At 44.8% G+C, this 25,167-nt stretch overlaps 1 protein-coding gene across 1 annotated transcript in view; it reads left to right on the top strand.

Moving 5' to 3' along the window:
* Positions 1 to 25,167, top strand: part of LOC138472127 (ATPase family AAA domain-containing protein 3-A) — a 672,103-nt gene that overhangs the window by 523,600 nt on the left and 123,336 nt on the right. The window lies entirely within an intron of this gene.

The raw sequence follows: 25,167 nt of genomic DNA on the forward strand, positions 1-25,167 counted from the left end.
GTCGGCAGCCTGTCGAAGGTCTGTCTACCAGGGAGCGTTGGCAAAGATCAGCTGTGCACGATGGTCCCTCATAGCTCGGGAAGAGGGCGCCTTACCAGGTCCTCTCTGGGTCAGTCCTTGGAGGCACAGCAGCTTTCAGATTGTGAAGGAGAGCAACAGCAATTCTCGTCCAGCAGGGCTTCAAGGTCAAGCGTCAGTTACTCCAGTTACTCGTAGTGGACTTCAGCTTCTGAACACCATTCCTAGTAGTGTGAGGTCCCCAGATATACTGTTGATCTCCCATTCATTCTGCTGGGTCACACTCAAGCATCCAATCACAACTAAGGGCATTCATGCAGGCAGGCAGCCAATCAGGCACACAAGGTATTCAGGCCATTCACTTCTCTCCAGACACTCACAACAAGTTGTGTATTGGGACAAGTACCGAGCCATTCAACATTCCAAGCTGTATTAATACGGATTTCGGGCAGGGCTGTCTCAGTCATTGTGTCAACCACCAGATACTAGACATCCACAACACAGAATGCATATTCATCACACACTCTATTCACCCGGGTCCTGCCCACAGGAGGTATCCACAACATAAATCACCGGGAAGGCTCCAGCTAGTCTAGCCGGGCCTTCACAACACCACCATAAATGGCATTTCCACCCAACAGCCAGTCAGGGGGAAGGGACAGAGTCAGGGCTTCCCAGGACTTTGGGAAAACAAGGTAATGGGTAATAGAAAGCAAGAGGCCACCGGGGCCATCTCGTTTTCCATCAGGAATCAACTGATCCCAATGGCAGGGCCGGGGTACCCCAAAATGGAGGATACTCTGAGGACCTGTCAAATTCAGCATGGGGCTGCCACCAGCCCATACCCTGCTCTGCGGGCCACCCACAGGTGCCCAAAAACATACACTAGGGGCACAGGGTTGTACCCCCACCCATGGGTGCCATAAGGGTATCCCACAGGTCCGTTCACCAAACCAAAAGAAAGAGCTGCACCGCCAGGAGTCCCACATGAACTCCTGCATGGAAAACACGACAGAACACACGATAAAAAGCCATAAAGGACAAGGATACGGAGGCCCTGTCCCTCTGATGCATTACCAGCATCACAGTGCTCTGAGGAGTTCTATCGAGCGATAAGGTGGTGGGGTGTACACTCCAACATCTCCGGCGGCACAGACTTCCAGAGCCCCCCCATACCATGAGACGGTCACAACGGACACTCGAGGGCTGGGAGCCCACACCAGACATCTCCACACCAGAGGGCTGTGGCTGCCGGAAGAGACGACGTTGCACATCAACGTCCTGGAACTAGGGGCAGTGTTTTGGGCCCTCAAGTCATTGCTTCCATCCATCAAGGGCAAAGTGGTGAGGGTCTTCACGGACAAAAGCACTATGATGTTTTACACCCGGAATGGGGGGGGGGTGGAAAGGGCACCAGATCCCTGGCGCTCTCCAGAGAGGCGCATGAAATGTCGCACTGGGCCGTTGCCCTGGGGATGTTTCTAATTTCTTTTCATCTGGCGGGAGTCAAAAATAGTCGCTGACTAGCAGGGAGCTGCACGCTTGCCACGAATGGGAGCTTTGGCCGGATCAAGTGGACAACCTCTTCAAGTGAGGCAGTCCCCAGATCGATCTGTTTGCGACGGCGACGAACACCAAGTGCCAGAGGTTCACCAGCAGGTTCCCCCAGCCGGGGAGCATGGGGGACGCATTCTCCTTCCTTTGGGAAGGCCTGTTCCTTTACGTGTTCCCTCCATTGCCAGTATTACTACAAGTCATCGGTCAACTCAGACAGTGCCGGTGCAGGATGATCCTCTTTGTTGCAGTGTGGCCGAGGCAAATCTGGTATCTGGACCTTCTCAGCATGTCCGCTTCCCCTCCAGTCAAACTTCCTCTGGTCGCAAATCTTCTCTTCACAGGGAAGGAGGCGCAACCCTGCACCATGACCCAGGATCGCTGAACCTGAATGCTTGGCTCCTGCAGCATTAGAGTTTGGTGGTTACGAACTTCCCATGGACTGCAGGGAAGTCCTTGCAATGGCCTGGAGTTCTACGAACACAAATGGAAGCATTCAGCGTTTTTGTGCCAGTCGCAGAAGATTAACCCTCTGAGGGTCACGGCCCCTCAAGTGTTGCCGTACTTGTTATCGCTGGCCCATGCCTCCATCAAGATCCATCTGGTGGTTATCTCCCGCTATACAGGAACTCCCGGGCGCTCATCTGTGTGGTCCCATCGCCTGGTGAAGGAGTTCATGAATGGACTGTTACGCTCGTTCCCGTCGGTGAAGGCACCTGTCCCGTGTGGGAGCTCAACGTGGTGCTGACCAGGCTCATGGGGCCGCCATTCGAGCCTCTGCATTCGGTACCGTTGAAGTTCCTATCGTGGAAAGCGGCATTTTTTGTGGCCATCACCTCCACACGACGAGTGGGAAAGATCCAGGCCCTCTCTTGCAAGCTTCCATACCTGACTTTCCACGAGACAAGAGTGGTGCTGAGGACGCACCCCTCCTTCATGCCCAAGGTGCCGTCGGACTTCCATCTCAATGAGCACTTGCTGTTACCGGTTTTCTTTCTGTCGCCGGCCGAGAGGACTTTGCACTCGCTGGATGTAGATAGAGCGCTGAAGTTCTACGTGGACCGCACAAAGAGTTTTCGGAAGACATCACAGCTGTTTGTGAACTTTGGACCTGTGAACCAAGGGAAGGCCCTCTTGAAGGCTTCTGTTTTCAGATGGCTCTCCGGCTGCATCATGCACTGTCACCGGTTGGCAAACCGACCGTTGCCTGGCCGTCCGAGAGCCCATTCGACCAGAGCGATCCCTGCTACCACGGCGTTCCTATCTGGTGTGCCCCTGCTGGACATCTGCGGGGCTGCTACGTGGAGGTCGACGCACACCTTCACAAGATTCTACTGCATCGACCGGGATTTCAGGGAGGAGTCATGAGTCGGCTAGGCAGTGCTGCGAAACCTGTTCGCCTGAAGGTGGGCCTGGTGAGGAGTTAAGAGATGCTTAATGTTGAGTGGATGAAATGCTTAATGTTAAGCCTTGCCACCTACCGTGGTTGTGCATGTGTGTACTGCGATGTATTCTTGTATTCATGAGCATGTGAATCCATGCCAGACCCCATGCTAGAGAAGGAACAAGTTACTTAACTGTAACTGTTGTTCTCCAGTATGGGTCTGGCATGGATTCACATGCGAACCCTCCCTCCTACCGCCCTGCGGCTCTTCACTTGGTCCTACTGCCACTTTACGTGCTACCAAATCTGAGGATGGCTGCCAGAGGAGGGGCTTGGGTAGAGGGCAGTCATTGGCTGGGGGCAGTATGACCCAGAGACCAGTGATTGGTTATTAGGAGAAAGACAGTTCAGAAACTAAACTGATTTTTTCTTTACTGAGGATTCCCAGCCTGACGACATGGAATATTCATGAGCATGTGAATCCATGCCAGACCCGTGCTGGAGAACAACCGTTACAGGTAAGTAACTTGTTCCTTGTACTCTCCTGACACCAAACCTCCTAGACTGGTCTTGGTGAAGGAGGGCATTGTTAACTTTTGAATGTTACCTCACATCCCAATCCTCCATCCTTCCTGAAAAGAGACCTGTGCAGCTGGACACAATCGTGCATTCTGGGGCCAGTCAGCTCTCCCACGTTTCCGGCCAGGTAGGACAAGCATTTATGGCAGCCAGTACAGCACCATACCATACCATACACCTTTATTGCCAGGGCACAAGAGAAAGAATGTCTATAAAATCATGAATAAATAGTTCTTCAAATTATGTTCACAGCTGGTGGCACAGAGTTTACTGCCTTAGCCTCCCTCTTCAACGACCGGCCACAAGGTTGATGCCTAACAAAGTTTTGCATCTTTCATTCTCTGTTAACCTACTGTTTGTGGTTGTGAATGAGTTACTCAAATGAAAAAGAAGGCCAAAGGCTCTTGAATCTTAAATATTAAGAGAATGCATTGGTGGTGGACCCTCCTGTTGTCACCTAAGGGTTTATTAGCAGCAGGCTAAAGTCCCACATATGTCCATCAAGCATAGTTCCACTACCCACAGCCTGATCTTCCTTTGTTGCAAATAAAAGCATCAGTTAGGAAGAGCAAGCGGACAAAAGTCACCGGCGGGAGGGAAGCCACCTGCCCTCTGGAAAACCTGCCTTTATCCGGCTTCCCTCACCTCTTGACACAAGGGTTGATGGACCAAACAAATAAGTTGCAGTTACCCGTAGATAAACTGCACATCCTCCTATTATTGATTCCTATAAATTCATACGTAAAGAACATTACCTAATCCCCTCCAAGACAACAACCCTATTTAAAGAGAGTATGTTTAGGACACAAGACAGCATGTCAGAACTCATTTCTTTCAAGTTTATTTCATCATATTTTAATTGTAGAAAACTTTTACAAAAGAGAATATCAAAAATATTAATAAACCATCTATAAAAAAGCCAATTGTCAAAAAATACACATTTTGTCTCATCAACCAAAAAGAAACTCACATCTCACATATCATTCCTGACATACTCTTTCAACCCCATACATGCAAATAACCACTCGTACTTGTGCAAAAAACGCAATCCTGGTAGTTTTGTTCTGTGACTCAGAACATCCCAACCATTGGGTTTGACAATTTGATAATTCAAAACATGCCTATTTGACACTATTTTGTTTATAAAAATATATAAAACACAGGGTGGATATTCCAAGGTGATTATTTATGGACACATATTGATCCCCATATTTTGTCTAAATGAACCCAAGTTAAAGCCAGCTCTGGGAGGAGTAGGCTCTATGGTGTTGACTCGAGTATCGGCCGCCAGAACAGTCTGTACAGCTTCCGTCTGGTGCACCTCATCAGGACATATACATTACAAACAAAGACAATTTCTAAAAACAAAGTTCCGATTGATGCGATTTGACAAATTACATTAAATTTCCAAGAGCTAGTTTCTTTTGCTTCACAAAGTATTACAAATGGTAATCCAAGTATATTTTTTCTTCAGAGAGTCGCTTCTTGATCCGCAGAAAGGTGGTATTTCACCCCGCCAAATATATTGCAGGCCGGTTGGGTCAAATGTGTGAAACCAATGGCGCGTGATCCCTGTCTTCTTTCCAAAAGAAGAGACCCTGGATGTGGACAGTGTCACACACACAAGGTGTCGGCAACCACTTGTGTGTTTTCTTTGGAGTCGGCCAGCCGTCTCAAGGGAGCAAATCCCGATTCTGCAGCGCTGCTATACGATGCTGCAACAAGGGTTGATAGAAGCATTTCAAGTAATCTATCCTTTTTCTACAACTTAACAAGAGACAAAAGAATGTTACAAATTGTAATAGATGGCTACAGGATCAGATTTCTGCCTCTCCACCCAATATCGCAACTTGAAGAGGCCACAACCCTCTGCACATGGACTGACTGGTCCAAGAGGTCAACGTTCTGCTATACTAGAATGCAGCGGAAACAGTGCTAGGACCATGACTATGCTAATGCAGCTGCTCCAGTTCTCTTCTGAAAGAAAAGCCAGATCAATTCTCATGAGTCCTCGATCTGAAAGTGCCAAATAAGAGGTTGATGGAGAAATTGAGCTTGTTGACCTTGCCCTTGAGCATAACTTTACTTCAGAAAGGAGATTGCCTGTGCGCCATCGACATTCAGAGCTCACACTTACACATTCTGTTAGCTATCCGCATTGGAAGTTCCTGAGGTCTATGGTGAAAAACAATTAATTTCAATATTAGGTCCTGGCATGCTGAGTCAGATCTGCGCCCCCCCCCCCCCCCAGTGTTTTTCAGTCTATTGAGGTAGTGGCTGCCCACCTAAGTGAAATCCAAGAGACTCCAAATCTACCCATATCTCAACAACTGGCAGTACAAAGCAAATTTGACCAAGGCAATCTGCAAAAATCTTCTGATTCCAAGACAATGTCTTCATTACTTAAGGACAGTATTGGACGTTATCACAGTCTGAGAGTATCTCTTTTAGAGGAACGGTTTTCTGAGCGACAAACAATGCATCAGTCTACAGGTGGACCCCTTCACTAGATAGCAAGGGAAGTGTCTGTGAGGTTCAAAGTCCTGAACTGTGACAGTACTCCTCTTTTCTTGTGTCTTAATCGAAGGCATCATCATGGATGTCAATCTGCTTGAGGTGCTCCAGGAGGCAGTTGGGCCTCACAGGGTCGGGGTACATCTCTCCTCCTCAACACCTAGGCTATCACGTCGCCCCCGCACCACCTGACTCGCTGAATGCCGGCCCACCCGCTCTTCCCTACCAACCTTTACAGTTTTGTCCCTCTGTATCCTACACCCGCTGTATATTCGTTCTGTTACCTCTGAAAAGTGCTCCATCATGCATCTGTATTGTTGTATACCTCTCTAAAGCGCTCCATTGCTTCTCGAAGCTAGGTCCCCACTCAATAAATACCATAAGTCTCTGGAGGATGGCTCATGGGCAACGTACTCACCTTGAAAGCAAGACACAGCACCACAGGTTCGATCCCCGGGTCCGCGCTTAGAAACCTCTGGGTATTAAGCACGTTATAAATAACCCATCATTTACCATATTAAATTAATGAAGTTCTCCTTTTTACTTGATTGCGATTGCACTGCTGGTTTGTGACAAGTACCCCATTGTAGTAGAGCTACAGGCAGTTTCTCAGGGTGCCTCAACAAAGCCCCCTATTCCATTCAGTGTAATATGACCAGATGTGGTTGTCCACATGTCTGTGAATGTGATACAAATTGTGACATGTAGGACCTTTCCTCAGCTGCCCTATATATGTGTGTGTACATATATATATATATATATCGGACCAGGTAAGCTTTAACAAAAGTTTATTGCTGGTTACATAAGACACGTATGAGAGACCCCCAGCCAGCTCTCCACACCAAGTCAACTGTCCATTATTGAGCCATAACATTCTCAGATGTTTTAGCTCTAGAACTCCATGACCGCACACAGATGAGGTTCAAATAGCAATCATAAACAAAGTATAAGCAAAGCATCCTCATAACACACCCCCCCTCCCTTATCTAACAACATAATACATCATGTGACAGTAAGTGCGTACAGAGGAGCAAAAAAAATAATCTATGAAAATAAACGGAAAAAAAAACATGAACAATTACAATGAAATATCATGAAAGTGTCGAGACACTGCTTGCAGAAAATATTTTAACACAAAAGCAATGTATCTCACTATCTCATTTTAGCAACTCTTGATAAATTCCATACTTGACCACTTTCTTACTTCACAGTACCCTAAAAAAACTGAGCAACCCTGACAGGCTCCGAATATAGCAAATCACCCTTCCTGGGAACAACAGCTCTTCTTATTCTAACAAAATCACCCACCTCAACTAACGTTCTCTTTCTAGGGAATTTTTCATTGACCTTCTTAACCCATTTTCCCTCCTCCATTCTCTTCCTTACTTCATCCACAACTCTATCAGTTTATCTTTCCCGACCAAGCCATGCCGGAGACAATAACGTGTTCCCTTTCCGACCTCTTATTAACTCAAAGGCACTAACCCCTGTTTCAATACTGGGGGCCTTCCGCAAAGCATACATCCGTTCTTTGACAGCCACTTTCCTATCCAAACCACACGCACTTGTACCTCTAATCCCCTCCATGATACACCGATTGACTCTCACTCATACCATTTCCTTGGGGATAATAAAGTGCCATTCTCTTATGTTTTATCCCACACTTGTTCATGTACTCCTGGAAAAGTCCCCCAGTGGATTGTGGACCGTTATGTGAGTACACTCCAGGGCAGCCCTTCCCTCTCCAAAACTTCCTCCAGAAATCCCACTATACTCTGCCCCGTAACTTCCCTCATCACCTTAAACTCCGTCCATCCTGAAAACATATCCACCAGGGCAAACACAAATCTACCCCTGCCCATCCCCATATCCACTGGACCCAAAACATCTATAGCAAGATCCTGCCAGACCCCTTTCGGTCCTCTTATCTCCTTCACTGGCTGAACAACAGCTGATAAATTCTTACCCGATTTAATACAATCCTCACATCCCGCAACTACTCTTTCTACCTCGTGATCAAGGCCCGACCACCAATAATCCGCTTTTATTATCTCCTTGGTCTTGTACGATCCAATATGACCTTGATGGGCAATATTAATACGTCTTTTCCTCAAACAACCAGGAACCACTAACTTGTCCCATCGGTATACTAACCAATCCTTCACTGACAATTCCAATCTCACCTCCCATAGAGATCTTTCTTCACCAGATAACAATCTTTTCTCAGGCCAATCCCCCCTGAGAAAGCTAACGATGCATTTCTACATTTCATCCGATTCCATTACTCCAATCCACTCCTCTTTGTGTATCACACCATCAACAGTGGCAAAAAACATGTTCCCCACTTCTACATACTTCTCCATCATTTACTTTATCCACTCTTACTCTAGAGGCACAATCTGCCCTCACATTGTCTTTACCCGATACGACTTCAATAATGAACTTGTGACATTGAAGTCTAGTTACCCAGCCAGCAACCCTCCTAGAAACTTTATCCAGACCTTTACTTTCAAAAATTGCCTTCAAAGGCTTATGGTCAGTCCTTAGGATAAATTCTTGACCCCACACAACATTTTGAGTTTCCCCACGCCCCAATGGCATGCCAACGCTTCTTTCTCCAGAACAGAATTGAGCTCAGCACCCTTCAACATGCGGGAGGCATGCATCACCACTGATTCAGTACCATCTGCCTCCAATTGAGACATTACTACTCCAATACCCATCTCACTTGCATCTACAGAAAGCACAGTCTTTTTCCTAGTGCCAAACATCGCTAAAGGTTTTGCCATATCTATTTTCAATTTAATTTCATTAAATTCCCTTTCACAATTCCTGTCCCACTCGAATTCTATGCCCTCAATGCAATAACACTATCAGAATAGTTTTCCACAAACCGATGGTAAAATTCTATTGTTCCTAAAAACGATCTTAGCTCTGCCTTATTTCTCGGGGATTCCATTCTCTTTATTCCATCCACTAATTCTCTTTTTGGCCTTAACCCCTCTTCGGATATCTCATGTCCCAAATACTCCACAACACGTGTGGAGAAGACCCACTTCTCCCCACGCAGAGTTATGCCAGGTCCTCTGAAAATTTCCAATACCACCTCTACTTTTCTCTTCAATTCCTCCTCAGATTTCCCACCAATCAACACATCAACCTGAAAACACCAGACATTGTTCACTCCTTTAAGTAATTTGTCCATAACCTTTTGAAAACAGAGGAAGCTGATATTAGACCAAACGGCATGCGGCGAAACTGAGAAATCCCCTCATAAGTTATAAATGCAGTAAGTTTACGGGATTCAGCATCTAAATTGATCTGGTGATAAGCGCTTGCCATATCTAATTTTGCAAAATACCTCGAATTTCCAATCTGGCTTAAAGGTTCTCCCATGTTTGGAAGAGGATGACGGTCAGCTATCACACAACGATTCAACTCTCTTAGGTCAACACATACTCTTAAATCCCGCTGGCTTTCTTTACTACGACTACCGGGGAAATCCACTCTACCACCTTAGCTGGTTCAATAATACCGGCTTTCATTAATTTTCTTAACTCCTCCCGTACGGCATTGCGCATTGACATAGGCAAAGGTCTGAGTTTGGCAGCCATGGATTTGCTTCCCTCTCTCAAAACAATTTTGTGCACCATCCCCTTGAGACATCCCACACCCTTGTTAAAAACATCAGGATATTTGTCTATTAGGTCATTGGTATTCTCATTTCTGTTCACATCTGAAATATTCCCTACATTTAGCACTTGCTCTTTGCTGTTGGGATCTAATCTGATGCACAGACCTCTTTGCTCTCTCCAACCTAGTAATGTTTCACCCTCCATAGTTAGATATATTTTCCCATACGTTACCCTACCTTTAAACTTGAATTGGGCATTACAGAATCCTAACACTTCTATTCTACCTCCATTATAACCCCCAGGGTCTTTATCGGAGGGACTCAAATCATCCATTCTGCCACCAACCACATTTTCATACACAGCCTTCGACATCAGAGTAATTTTTTAACAAGAATCTGCCAGCATTCTTACCCGATGTCCATTCACCTCAATCCATGCAGAAGGATGCCATGCCGGGTAGGAAGCCATGCCGGAGACAGTAACGTGTTCCCTTTCCGACCTCTCATTAACTCAAAGGGACCAACCCCCGTTTCAATATTGGGGGCCATCTGCAAAGCATACATCCGTTCTTTGACAGCCACTTTCCTATCCAAACCACACGCACTTGCACCTCTAATCCCATCCTCGTCGCCAATGAAGTGACATGGACCGGACCAGGTAAGCTTTAACATAAGTTTATTGCTGGTTACATAAGACACATATGAGAGACCCCCAGCCAGCTCTCCACACCAAGTCAACTGCCCATTATTGAACCATAACATTGTCGGATGTTTTAGCTCTAGAACTCCATGACATCACACAGCACACAGATGAGGTTCAAATAGCAATCATAAACAGAGTATAAGCAAAGCATCCTCATAACACAATATATATAAAGGTGTAAATAGTGCTGCTCTAAAAAAGACAACAAATTATAACTTAGTAATTTATTTTCAAGTTTTCGTAATCTTCAGAGTACTTCATCGGGCATAGGAAGATTGAGGCTATTGAAATAGCAGTACAGCTCAAGGATTCACCTCCTGAAAGTCTTATGTGCTTGTCTGCTTCTGATTCTTCTGCACAAAGAGCCTTCTAGTTCAGCAGCTCCGCCATGCATTCCAGTCACAAAGATTTAAGTGGAGCACTCAAAATGATATTCAAGCATGCGAGAGAAAGAAACAAGGCTGGGCTGCTCTCAAATAGGCATGAGGGGATGGGGTAGTGTTCGTAAAATTAGGGAACGTGGACGAGACTTTCAAGACGGTTGAACATTGGCTTGCTCCAGGTGAGAGCATGGATGTCCTGCAATTGGCTCCTGTTGAATGCCGGTAAAACAAAAGTTGCATTTTTTGGCCCAAAACAACTTTTGCATTATAATATGCACCCAGAGCCACCTTGCTTTTTGGATGCAGACCGATTGTTCACACCCAAAATCAAAAATCTTGGCTGTATATGGCAAGAAGATCTAGGTTGCACAGCCCAGGTGAGTGCGAAGGTTAAATCTGTCTGTTTTACCTTGTGCCTTTTATGACCGGCCCTCCCTTTTATTCCGGTGGAGAACCATCCAGTCGTGGTGGGAGTATGGTGTGAACTCCCGCCTAGACTACTGCAATGGACTCCTGGCAGGCATACCAATTACCCAAATGCATTGTATGCAAAAAGCTAAAAATGCAGCTGGTAAGATGATTTTTAAAGCGAGCCAGTCCTCCTCAATTTCTAAGCTCTGTCATTCCCTGCACTGGCTCACAGTAAAGGACTGGATAGATTTTAAAGTTCTTTGCCTGGTGTTTAAGTGTGTCAATGGATATCCCTGGGTCAAATCATGTGTTTTGGGGCGACCGTAGATTCAGTGTGTATGGTCCCAGATTTTGGAAAAGTCTATCCGGGCCAATAAATCATTATATCAGTTCCGTAGGGCATCGAAAGCTCGCCTATTCAAATAGTTGCTTAGGTGGGTAACGGTAGAAATTAATAAATGGACCAAATTTGTTAGCAGCTTTAAGGTTGGTCGACAAACCGTTACGGATGGCGGTTGTTTAGTTAATCTGTGCCTACATACGATTCACTTTAAGTGCACGTTACAAATGGCTCCAAATTTTTTTTTAAAAGTGTCAATCTTAGCATGTGCAAGCATACTGAAGGCCAGTATGTTTTAGACCTAGTCAATTGCATGTCCATCTCCACTAAGCCTGTTGCCCACCTACGTTTAAGCTACGGATAGGTAACACAGCCAGGAACTTGGAAGAGTGAAGGAACTTACCATGGTGCATGCATCTAAAGAAACCTCAATCCTTGGGACTACCTGAACTGTGGGCTAGGGCTCGCACTATAACCAGTGGCCGAAAGCTAACAAACTAAAGAAGAAGCAACCTCACTATTGGTAAGGAGAGCACTGGCATACTGCAATTACTGGCCCATTAGGATCAATTTACTGGGCCAATGAACATAATCTCGGGTCTGAGAAATGACTTGATTGGGTCCAATCTGCCCTTTCAAGATCCTTATAAGATTTAGAGTAGGCCTGTTACCCTTTGCTTATCGAACAGAACTTCAACTGCCTGTCCGATATGCCATGACCCCAAAGAAAATGTTGTTCATTTTCTGTTCTTTGGTCCAGCGTATACCATACTTGGAGCGTGAGCATAATATTTAGCATAGAAGTAATGCTTTGCTCCTCTGTAAATCTACAGAAAAATGCTACATTTTTGCAGTGTCCAAATTTATACAGAGCGCAGCATGGCTCACCATGAACACCTTGCTATTAACTCAGTAATGGACCATGCTTCTCTTGGCCTCATTTACTTATTGTTTTAACACACACTTTGGGTGAACATTTTAAAAGTTTTATCACAGAATTTCATACTTCTGGAACAGGCCAATTTTTATATTTTGGATGATTATAGAACTTTTTATTAATGAATGTATTGTATTTTTGTCTTTTTTATTGGCTGTATGACTATTGCCGAATAAAGCGATTTGTTGATGGATGGCCAGTCACTTGTTGGGCAATTGTATTTAGAAAATTGGTCAGACTGTTAGTCACATTTTCAGGATTGCTTTTGAAAGGCTGACCAGACTGAAATTATGCAGGCCATTTGTTGTGCTGGTCCCTGAGCGTGATTGGTGATGGCAAAGTCAACCACTTGTCGGGCTTGTGCTTCTAGAAGGCCAATAAGGAGGGGAACCATTAGTCCTGTTTGAGCGCCTATGCTTGTGTGAAAAGTATACTGTAGTATTGAGCGTGTATATATATATATATATATTTTATTTGTTACACGTCCAAGACCCTGAGGTATCCCGGCGTGGTTACAAGACAGCTTAGAGATTAGTAATACATTGTTAGAGAGTACAAATTAAAGCACAGGTGGCGAGCTAGTACAAACAAGATAGACAATATTTACAATTTACACATTTCACTGGCATGTTACACTTTCGCGGCGGCATGTCCCTTAATGCCAATATTGGTTAAATAACCAGGTTTTAGCAACTTTTTGTAGCCAGGGAAGGAAGATTCTTTTTTTATGTTAATGGGGAGGGTGTTCCAGTGTTTAGGGGCTAGAACAGGGAAGCTGCTGCCCCCTGCTCTAGTAGTTTTATAGCGAGGGGGTGCCAATAGGAGGTTGTCATTGGATCTTAGTGATCTGGTGTATTTTTTTGGTTGTAGAGTATTGTTAAGGTAAGTTGGGCCTTTTTTGGTCAGACATTTGAGCAATGCAAAGTGTTTTAAAGATAATTCTTGCTTTGATGGGAAGCCAGTGAACATCCTTCCTTGTCTTGGAAATGTGGTCCGATTTTATTTATTTATTTATTATTCTTAAGGCTGCTCTTAGGACTCTATTTTGCAGTAGTTGCATTTTGGAGAGGTTGGTATTGGGTGTGCCTAGTAGTAATACATTGCAGTAATACAATTTCGATAGTACTAAGGCCCTGGCCAAGGTAAGGCAGTTTGCTGATGTCAGAAATTGTCGTCAGAGAGCAATACGTTTGGAGGTGTAGGCCGTGGAGGAGGCTAGCGCATTGATAAGTTTAGTCAAAGTAAGGCTGGCGTCGAGGTACACTCCTAATGTTTTCACTTGCTTCAGCACTGGAATAAAGGTGCCATCAATATTAATAGCTGAGTAGTCTGGTTGGAGAGCCGCTATTTTAGCTGGGGATCCTACGATGAGGACTTCTGTCTTCTCATCATTGAGACAGAGACTATTTAGTGCCATCCAGTTTGGGATGATGACGTACATTTTGTTGATGGTTGTGGTGTCCTGGTCATAGTTGCCTGTGAGTGGAATGAGGATCTGGGTGTCATCCGCAAAATTGGTGTAGATGACACCCATGTCGTCTAATGCTGAGAAAAGGAGTTTGGTGTAAGCATTGTACAGAGTGGGGGACAGACATGATCCCTTGGGGCACTCCTATGGGAACTGGGATGGGGTTGGCCGCTTCTTTGCCTATCGACACTCTGGAGGTGCGATCGGTTAAGAAGGATTTCACCCATGCAATGGCTTCGCTGTAAAAATTGAAGTCCCAAGCAAGTGAGGTGCATAGTTTATCATGGTCCACCAGATCAAATGCTGCAGAGAGGTCCAACAGCAGGAGTATGCAGAGTTTCCCTGAATCTCTAATGGCATCCATCTGGATTTTGAGGTCCAAGTGCGGTTTCTGTACTATGGTTCGGCCTAAAGCCTGATTGCCTGGATTGTCAAATATGTATTTGAGGCTTTTGGATCTTCTTGGAACCACATGCTGTGCATAAAGTCCGAAATCAAGTAGAACTCGCAGAGTATTGCATCTTGTTTTTTCGAAGTTTGAAAAGGGACGTTGACTGTGTGTGAGTGTAACACTATGCCTAATGTGATGTGTACTGTACCCATGAGTCTTCACTCGTCAATGTACCTCAGATAACTTTTTGCTGCCATACTAGTCATATCATGAATGAAGAGTTTGTAGCTTACTAGGTGGTTATATTGCTATATTATTTATATATATATATATATATATATATATATATATATATATATATATATATATATATATATATATATAATATTTTTCGATAATTATTGCATCTTTGTTCGCTCTCGGCAAAGACACATTACAGATGAAGACTTAAACGACTGAACTCTCAACAGCAGACGGCGGTTCCCTTCAGGCTTCGGCATTCGCAGTAGGGAGAGTGGGGGTTTTCTAACATTCTACCGTTAATTAGTGAATGCTTTTTCTGATACTTTACACTACTTTTCTCAGTCTGGCTGCCCTTTCTGTTTCTGCTAAACATGGAAAGAACACAGTTTAAATGTTGTCCTTCCTTTAACGGGAAGTTCCCTTGGAAAGCCACTCATAACAAGTGAAATAACTGTCTTCCTCAGGACCACGATGAAAGGCTTTGCAAGGCCTGTAAACTCTGTAAACCCAAAGCTCTTAAAGACAGGTGCACTAAGTGGTGGGTGGCCTACGCCATGCAGGCCAAACCCCTTTTCCCCCCACCGGAGCACTCGCTTCAGACATGGAAGACTACGACAGCTGCGGCTCTGGTTCTGATCCCGAAGACCACCCGGTGGAGTGGTTGGACTCCCACATGTCCTTCACCGGCCCCACTAGGCGTGCCAAAAGCATTGCTATGGGGGTGTCCTCTGGCGACAAGGGCGCGCACACATTCTCAGCACACATCCTATGGGCATTCTTCAATGGTATCGTCGAAAAAGCCAGCAGCACCAACGTATTTGTCGAAACCCTCCCCGAAACCCAGAGAAAGTCCACATTCTCAGACATCAACGCTTTCGCAATCGCTTAAAGCGCATGGTTCCAAATCTCTCATTGCTGGGTGTCTCCCATAAATCTTTGTCGCTCATTTCAGACTCGCCAAAACGTACGTTGAAGCAGCTTTTGCATCCCAAATTAAGGAACAAACACAATAAAACACTGCCACAAGCTTTGCACAACCTGTAGGTACTGGTGCCCAGTCTATTCCCCAACCTTTTGCCCAGTACAATTTGTAGGCTACTAATACCATTTCCCAGTCCCTGCAGAGTAGGCACAGTCCATCTAACTTGGATGAAATAGTATTTCCTCTTCCAGAGACATCTAGGACAGGGACCCCGACCAGGGAAATATTTGAACATGCTATAGACAAAATGTCCGAGTTTATTTATTTTTCAGAAAGTATCCCACTAGGAAGAGGACCCGTCTGTTAGAAGAGGGATCTTGGGTACCTAACTCTCCTACGCTTCAAGCCTCTCCTGTGCAGCTTGTCACTAATATATCTGAAGACCCCACTAATAATTTTCAAGATGATTAATATGATCAAGACCATTTGTATACTAACCAGGACCAGGGGTATGATATCCAAGATCCAGTCTTCAGGATCCTACTGATGAGGGCATTGTCTACTCCTACACATATTGGCACTGAGCCAGATAGGGTTGGGGGGGCGGGGGGGAATGATACTTCTAATCAACCCGGAGATTCTTCGCCAATTGATGATCAACTGCTGGTTAATAATAATCTTAAAGGGGGTGCAGAACACTTTATAATATACACACAGGAAGCAGTGCCTGACCCTGACTTTGTTAAGGATATATATATATATATTCTTTGTTTATTGGTTTAACAGAACCTTTACAAATATTTACTTGAACATTCATAATTATACATATAGAACTTTCATATTGCCATCCATCACCATTTTCGTACGCCTAAAAATGCAATTAATTACAAGGTACAGGGCAACCTTCGTTTGTACATAACAAGCTTGCCCTCTATGTGAGGTCCATGCTTTTTATAAATTCGACAATAGCTATTTGCGCTTTTAGTCTGTGTGTAAAAGGTGCAGCCACAAGCTTTCCACTGTCAGAATCCTGTAATCCTCAAATAGTGATTTCAAATGAAAGGAGGACAGTTAAATCCATTCTCTTACTCAATTCTATTAAAAAGAGGATTGCACCTTTCCCAGTTACGCCTTCTCACATGTGCAGTTAATCCACGGGTTGAGAAGATGTTTGTCTGCACACTCAGATCTACTATACATTCGGGGACATGCTGTCCCAGATTCATTAGTAATCACCACTACCAGGAAGCAGGCTGGAGTTCCTTTGTCCACTGCGGAAGCACTGCTTGACAATGCAACGAGCGTCATGCACTGAGGAAAAGGGTTACAGCTTCATCAGCATATATTCCACCTGCATTGCCAACAATACCGCACTGCTTGCAAGCTATATTGATGTGAAATGGGGTTTGCTTCAAGCTGGTTTAAACAGTTCCTGAACCTACTAAATCTCAACTACTATCCATAGTAAAAGAGGGCAGACGAGTAAAACAAACTATACTAAAGAACTTTAGCAGAGGGCACCTTAGTTAAACGCCATTTGTGACTATGCAACTCCAGTTTTAAACCAGACACTCAAGCAACACTAATCAATAGACCTATTGAAGAGTCAACCTAAAAACTGTACCCAAAAAGGATCTAACCATGCTTCCCGTTTTTAGATCTGCGACCTGCAAACAAGTATATCAAGCCTCAAAAGTTCAGGATGACCACTCTGCAGGAGGCAATTCCCCTTCAAAAACATCTTAGCCTCAACCTGTGCAGGCGGTATTGCACGCTCAATACTTAACCACTCCCTAATATCGGGAACTTTCCTGGAAGCCTTAAAAACCTCCTACATCAAACCCCTTCTCAAACAACTATGCTCGACCCACTCCTCCCCCAGAACTTCCAGCCCATTTACAACACCTGCTTCATGGCCAAACTCATGGGCCGCACCGCATACACGCAAATGTCATTTCACTCAAGCCAGCAACCTCTTTGACCCTGCCCAATCTGGCTTCAGACCGCTCTGAGGAATGGAGTCCTCCCCGGTGTCCATTTGGAACGAACTAAAAAGCACAGGGGACGCGGAACGATGTGCTGTACTCATTCTCCTTGACCTCCCTGCAGCATTCGATACCATTGACGGCAGGCTACTCTTTACGAATCAAAGACACTGCCCTCAATTGGATCTCCTGTTTCATCTCTAATCTCTCACAAATCAAGGCTCTACCTCCCTTTACCCTCTGCATCACAACCAGTAACAAGAGGTCACACAGGGAGCAGTCCCATCTCCCGTTCAACATCAATCTGAACACACTCCTGCCCTCATCCACTCCCCAATCTCACTTTCTCCAACTACGCAGACGATACCCAGATCATCCTTAAAGACCCCAAATCGCCCTACTTCGACCGTCCAGATCTGTCCTCCTGCCTCTCGAATGTTGACCACTGGAAGACGACCACTGACCTCCTCCTCAATCCTGGGAGAACAGAAAACCTAGTCTGCTGGAAAACAGCACTTCTTCCCTAATCTATTCCCTGGCCTCACTCCCTATGTCTACCCCATTGCTGCCGGAAAACTCCACCTCAGTAAAATAAACCTTGGATGTAGACTGGACTGATTTATCCCTCTCCCAACACATCAACTCTGTAAGCAGAACCTGTTGAGACCCTCCAGTTTATAGCGATTTTGCAATCCCGCAAAATGCTGCGAAAATGCTGTTTTGCCCAAAAACTGTAGTTTTGGGTGAAAACAGCAGTTTTTGCAAAAACACCTGCAAAAACGACCGTTTAAAAGACACCTGGAGCCAGGTTGTGAACTTTTTTTTTTGACTCAAGAAATAAAATGCTCAAGCACATCTCATCACTTGCGTCAGAAAAGAGCAGCCCAATCCACATATTATATGCACCCATTTGGATGGCCTTTTTCACCTCTTTGCGCAACACGGGGGCGTTTCTGCTCATTTAAAAGCGCATCCCAAATTTCCAAACAAGATGCACTTTTAAATGTGCAGAAATTTTATGCAACCCTGTGCGCCTGTTTGAAAAGACGCACAGGGTGTCACTGCATGACAGGGTCTTTCCTGACCCTATCATGTAATTTTTATTTTTTTTAAAGTGTGGCAGCAGGGGTATGACACGCTGCTGTCTCGCTTGCATTTCTATAACGGTGAAATGCGCTCGGAGCCTGTAGAAAATGTATTTAAAGCGGCTGGTCAGCACACAATTTGTGCTACAGCTTAGCCCTGTGGAAATGCACAAGTCACCTTCGAGAATAAGGTGACCTGCTCGTATCTAAAAAAAAAAAAGGCAGAGCGCTACAGATTGGGGAAAGAAGATGAGGGAAAAGTACGGTAGAATGGGAGAAAGTATGCAAGATGCAGAAGTAGCATGAAAGAATGAAGGACTGTATACAGCGGGAGGAATCGGGGAGCGTAAGGTGTGAGTATGATTTGGAGTGTGGCATGGGCTGGGGACCGCAAATTGTGATATGGCAGTGTGACATAGCACAGGAGTATGTGTATGACGGAGAGTGAGAAGTTCGGGAATGTAAGTTGTGATGGGGAATTGGTGAGACGTGTTGAGGATTGTGGGTGTTTGGGGGATTGGAGGACCTAGAAGGGAATATTTTCAGCATTAAAACTGATGATCAATTTAGTTAATATTAAAAAGGCATACACATTAAACCAAAAAAGTTGCCGGAACACACACACTATTCTGTCAAGCCAGAGACATCTGGGACTCTTCCTATTAAATTTCTACAAATGATACATAATGACACCCTGGCTCTCTTGTAGCCTTGCACTCTGCCTCTTTCCTGCAATGTGTCAATCTTAAACCATCCAGTCAATAGAAAATGTCCTGGAAAAATGGAAATGCTGCAATAAAGGTTTGTGGCGCATAATTTGCCATTTCATGCTGCAAAATGTGCCATTTCATGCCACAATATTCTGGAGGTTACATAGGTAGGGTTGGCGCCTGCTCCCACTGGTGGCTGGGGTAAAATATATGCACATAGACAAATGGGTTGCACCGTGGGGAAACTCATATTTACACTTATTTGCAAGTCAAAGTGTATAGATACAAGTATCCATGACGGACATCCCGTGGGGCATAACTGAAATGATACAAAAACGCAAATGTTATGAGCACTTACTGGTTGGAGTTTGCCAATATTTATTTTCAGCACACTACTTTGGTCAAGGAAAGAACATAATATGCATGGGATTTAACAAAATGCACAAGCAAAATACAACAAATCAGGCGTAAAAAAAAAAAAAAGTTAAAACTATGTCATACTATATAGATTTCCGGGAGGACATTTTCTAGCATACAGGTATGTCTCTTTGGACAGTACCTTTTAAGGAAAGGTCATAAATATTACATGGAAAAAGAATAAGACCCAGCAGAGTGAAATAGAAAAGGAAGAAGAGACAGTGAAGAATAAAAAAAAACACATTTTCATAGACTTTGTGAAACATCCGTGTAAACAGAAACATTTACTCCATGGTTGGACAAAACCACTTATTTCATGCTTAATATTTGATGTGCGTCTCCTGATTTAGAGACTCCAAGGTTCAACTGGTTTTATTCCCCTAGGTTGAAGTCAGTCTAAAATCAAGACTTCAAGGTCCTAATGTCCCTTTCCCTAGGATGGGGTCTGGCAATGTGTTAGAAAGTATCTAATTGATCTATGCCAGGAATCTCACAATGGGTTTGTTGGAGGTCCCTGATTGGGCACGTTTTGGCAAGGAAACTTGGGTCTGCTCACCTTCGTCAGGGCATCTTCGTGGACCCTGTAAAGTCTACAGTATGTGTTTCAGTCATATGCCAGAAAAGGACAGTGTGTCATTCTGGAAGGGTCTTGTAGGTAAAGAATCACACTTGCCCCATATTGAAGGGGAAGTGATGAGCTCCAGTATGCACCTCCCGGTCCAGTCTGGCGGCCGCATGCGGAGGGGCTGTCAACACTCGTGTATTGAATATGTGGATCCGGGTGGTTAGCCGGATAACCAGGGGGGGGAGGGGCTCAAATGTCTGTAAAGGAGCACTTACAATTTGCAAACTGAGGTCCCACACAACTTTATAATAGAACGTATGACCCTAGCACTATCCAAAAACATCTTTGTCTTTAACCAGCAATTCTTTCTTCAAACAAAAGGTAAGGCTATGGGCGCAGCATTTGCACAGAGCTTGGCCATTTTGTTCATGGCCAACTTTGAAGCAGAACACGTTCTGGCTAACCTGAACCCCTTTTATGAACACATTAACACCTGGAGAAGATACATATATGATGATACATTCATCTGGAACGAGACGGAAGAAAAACTTGAATCCTTTCTTTGCTGGCTATGAGCAGGACGAAAACATCCAATTAACAATGGAATATCGTTGTTCAGAACTCCACTTCCTGGACCTGACAATTAGACATGACATAACGGGATGTTGGAATGTAGCATCTATCGTAAAAGTACTGATAGGAATACGTTATTACATTTTCAAAGTAATCACCCAGCACATATCAAAGAGAATCTGACCTATGGCCAATACTTATGTATCGGAAGAAACTGTACCTCCCTTGAGGACTTTTACAAACACGCAGAAGAGTTGGACATTAGGTTGAAAACACGTCAATATCCTAAAAAACTACTAACAAGGTCCAAAAAACTAGCAAGATTCAGTGATAGGGAATCCCTACTCACTCTCATAAACAACATTGAGGAGGATCCCAACAAACAAATGACTTGTGTCATCACTCATGGTACACACACCTTTCTGGTTAAGAAACTGATAAATAAATATTGGCCACTTGTACGCCTTAACCTGCCTGAAGAACCATTACCAATTCTTGCCCTCAAAAGGGCTAAGCACTTACGTGACGAATTGGTACACTCATAATTCACCAAGGGCACTACTCACACTGGATTATGGAACCTCCGGGTGGTGACTGGACACCATCCATGCGGAAACTGTGTGGCCTGTCAATTAACCAGAAAGATAAAAACATTCAAGATAGGAGAAAGAATATGGACACTTCGCTTAAATGACCAATTGCAAAACCAACCTATCTATTGCATAGAATGTCCGTGCAGACTTCGATATGTTGGTCAGACAATCAGAGCATTAAATACAAGGATCTTGGAGCATAGATCCAGAATACGCTGCATAAATGCTTCAGCCCCTTTACTGAGCCACTATATGGAATACCAACATTCTCCAAACGATCTACTATGGTGGATCTTGGACACAGAGAAAAGTGGACCCAACATGCAAAGAAGCCGGTTGGAGAAAAATCTGATGTATACATGAACTGGATACATACGATCACAGTTTCAATGAGGAATTTTTACCCCCCATTTAAATCCATCCCGCGGCACCCTGGAGTTCCACCAGGCTCAGTGACTCTATTCTCTATATGTTAGCACTCGCATGTGCAACACATCTTTCCTTTTTTTCAATATGACCGGAGTGTTTCCAGGAGTTACTTCGGACAGCATAACCCCAGGATCACTCCTATTCCATCCATACTTGATGATGATGTACGACTTTGAATATGCAGCTTTGTTTACACACTGTTGCGCATATTCTCCTGAGATGCAGAACACTAACTTCGGCTGTCTGTCTGTACCATTGTTTGCTGGCAACCGACACCTGATCGAAACCCAAACCATTTTGTATGCATACCTGTTGCCATACCAGGAAGTAGCTATACATACACCTGACAATGTTCTTTGATTTAGCTGTCTCCACCGACAGTGGACATAAACTACGCGGCAATCATTACATGCCGCAGTGTCACTGGTTTCCATAACTATGGCGTTGAAACACACTGCCTTCAGCTTGCAACTCACCGCACAAGGCCTCAGAACAAGCTTTCCTGTCTTCATGGCACCACAATAATGAGAAATTAAGACACATCTACTCCCCAGGTAAGAGCTAAAACATAGCTCAACAACAATGCTATTCGGACTCATTCCATTAACAGAGGGGAATAGTCATCTGGTATAGATCTCCTTTCCCTGCTCAGTTGCATGAAATCCGATCATCCTGGAGCATCGCCCCCCACAGCAGCTCAATGACTAAGTGTGAGTGGTATAATCGGGCCACAAGGGTCGCATAGAGATAAGTATCTACCTACATTAGTACACTCGAGAATCCTGGCACTAACCTCATGCTAATTTGGTGTTTGTGTGGATTCTATAATGGGGCAGGGAAGCGTCTATGTAACCTCAAACCTCCCAGGCCCCACTTTAATCATGGGTGCACCCCCTTCACTTTCCACAGACTTAGACACTGTGTTTCAGCTGCGGCACTCAACGGCACCCTTTACCTCCACCATCACCACGCATAGGATGCATGCCTATGGCACTGGGTAGTCTAACCCACGCGACACTAGGGAGCCAGCAAAGATGTTTCATATTTACTACTGCCCCTATGAGGAACTCTACCGTACTGTACATGATCCACACTTCCTTTACGGACATTTGACTGCCCCTCTGCATGTGCCCACCCTACTGGACAGGGAGGTGCATACCAGAGCTTATCACTTCCCATTCAATATTGGGTAAGTGTGCTTCTTTACCTACAAGGCCCCTCCAGAATGACACTGTCCGTTTCTGGCATGTGACTTAAACACATACACACTTTACAGGATCCACAAAGATGCCCTGATGAAGGTGAGCTTACCCAGAAGTTTCCTCGCTGACACTTGCCCAATCGGGGATCTCCAATGAACCCATTGCGAAATTCCTGCAGGAGAATGGACTTTAGGACCTCAAAGTCTTGATTTTAGACATACTTTAACCCAGGGGAATAAAACTGTTGAACCTTGGAGTCTCTAAATCAGGAGAGACACATCATGTATTAACCATGAAATAAGGGGTTTTGTCCAACCATGAAGTAAATGGTTCTGTTCACACAGATGTTTCACAAAGTGTATGAATATTTTCTCTTATTCACTGTCTTTTTCCTTTTCTATTTCACTCTGCTGACTCTTTTATTCTTTTCTATGTAATATTTGACGTTTGCTTAAAGGTACTGTCCCAAGAGACATACCTGTATGCTAGAAAATGCCTGATTTGTTGTTATATTTTGCTTGTGTATTTTGTTCTTTCCTTGACCAAAATAGTTTGCTGAAAATAAAAATTGGCACACTCCAACCAGTAAGCGCTCACAGTATTTGCGTTTTTTGTATCATGCCAGTTATGCCGCACGGGATGTCTGTCATTGATACCCGTATCTGTACACTTTGACTTGCAAATACGTGTAAATAAGAGTTTCCCCACTGTGGAACCCATTTGTGTATGCACAATATTCGGGAGGGTCTGCTTGTTCCCTCCACCTACGCCTCCTCGGGCATATCTTCCCATACCTCACTTATCCTCACCATTTCTCTGCCATCATCTCCATCATCCTATTGCGCTTAATTATGCAAACTGCCTTTGTCTAGGCGCACTAGTGTTACAGCTAAGGAAACTGAAAAGAATCAAAAACGCTGAGGCTCGCCTGCTCATTAGCCTCCCTCCCAGAGCATCAGCCCTACAGTAAGAGTCCTCCATTTGCTCCCTATTGGTCAACCCACTACCTTTAAAGCCATGTGCATCAATCACAGTGCCATCCACAACGGCTCGGAATTCCTCCAATACACTCACTCGCTACCACCCCTCAAGGACACTCTGATCTGGCACAGCATCTCTCCTAGTTGTCCCACAGTACAACTGCACCAGAATGGGCGGATCCTCCTTCTCCGTCCAAGGGCCAATCATCTGGAACATTGCCCCTGCACATCCGCAACTTTAACAATCGCTTGGCATTTAGAAAGGCCCTCAACCCTTCCTCCTCTTGAAACCTTCTCACTCTATAAGGTTGCTACGCGTACTGAAACACTGGGCCAAACCCGACAACACACCTATCCACCCAAACCTCCACGGATGCCGACAGTGTTTGCAGCGGCACAAATTCCCACCCCCACCAACAGACAATTGTTAACTCCCCCATCCCTCCGGGGCCCTCTCCCGCTTCTCAGCCTCTCAATCTAGGGAGACAACACCACGTTGGACCTTGAAAAACGACATTGAAGATGAACTCCATTCGAGTTTACGGTATGTATACCTTGCACCACGTCTGTGGACACAGGCCGCAGGCACGGCTGCCCATCCATTCACTTTAGAATGCAGCTATTCCTATGCAATTCCGGTCTTGCAGCTTGCACAGCCTTCCACACTGAAACCCCTGACGTACCCCAACACCTCTGCCATTAGTATACAGCTACAACCTATGAAACATTTCGGTCTAGCTGGGCACACATCGAATCTCCGGCACTAGCACTCTATCCTAAACCATCATAAACATGCGCCCACGTGCCTGATCTCTGGGCTGCTTACTGGAGCTTAGCCAGCCCGCCTAAGTTCTAACCTGCCAAAATGTACACACGCATCTTATAAATTAACTCTTAGAATCTCCCACACATGAGCAATGGTCCCAGAGGGCATTCCAACCACAAAGAGCATTGAGGCCAAACAAATGGGGGAGAGGGTGCTATATAAAAGACAAATACATTAAAATACTCAGATCTGAAAGGGCTTACCAAGGTTCTAGCAGTAGTAGCGGCACATCTCCGCAGGCAATACATTCTGGTGTATCCTTACCTGGACGAATGACTAATAAGCAGAGAGACACATCTAGCTTGTCTACAAAACGCCCAC

The sequence above is a fragment of the Ambystoma mexicanum genome, chromosome 8 (assembly GCF_040938575.1).
Source record: "Ambystoma mexicanum isolate Mex_15411 chromosome 8, UKY_AmexF1_1, whole genome shotgun sequence".
In the NCBI taxonomy this organism is placed as follows: domain Eukaryota; kingdom Metazoa; phylum Chordata; class Amphibia; order Caudata; family Ambystomatidae; genus Ambystoma; species Ambystoma mexicanum.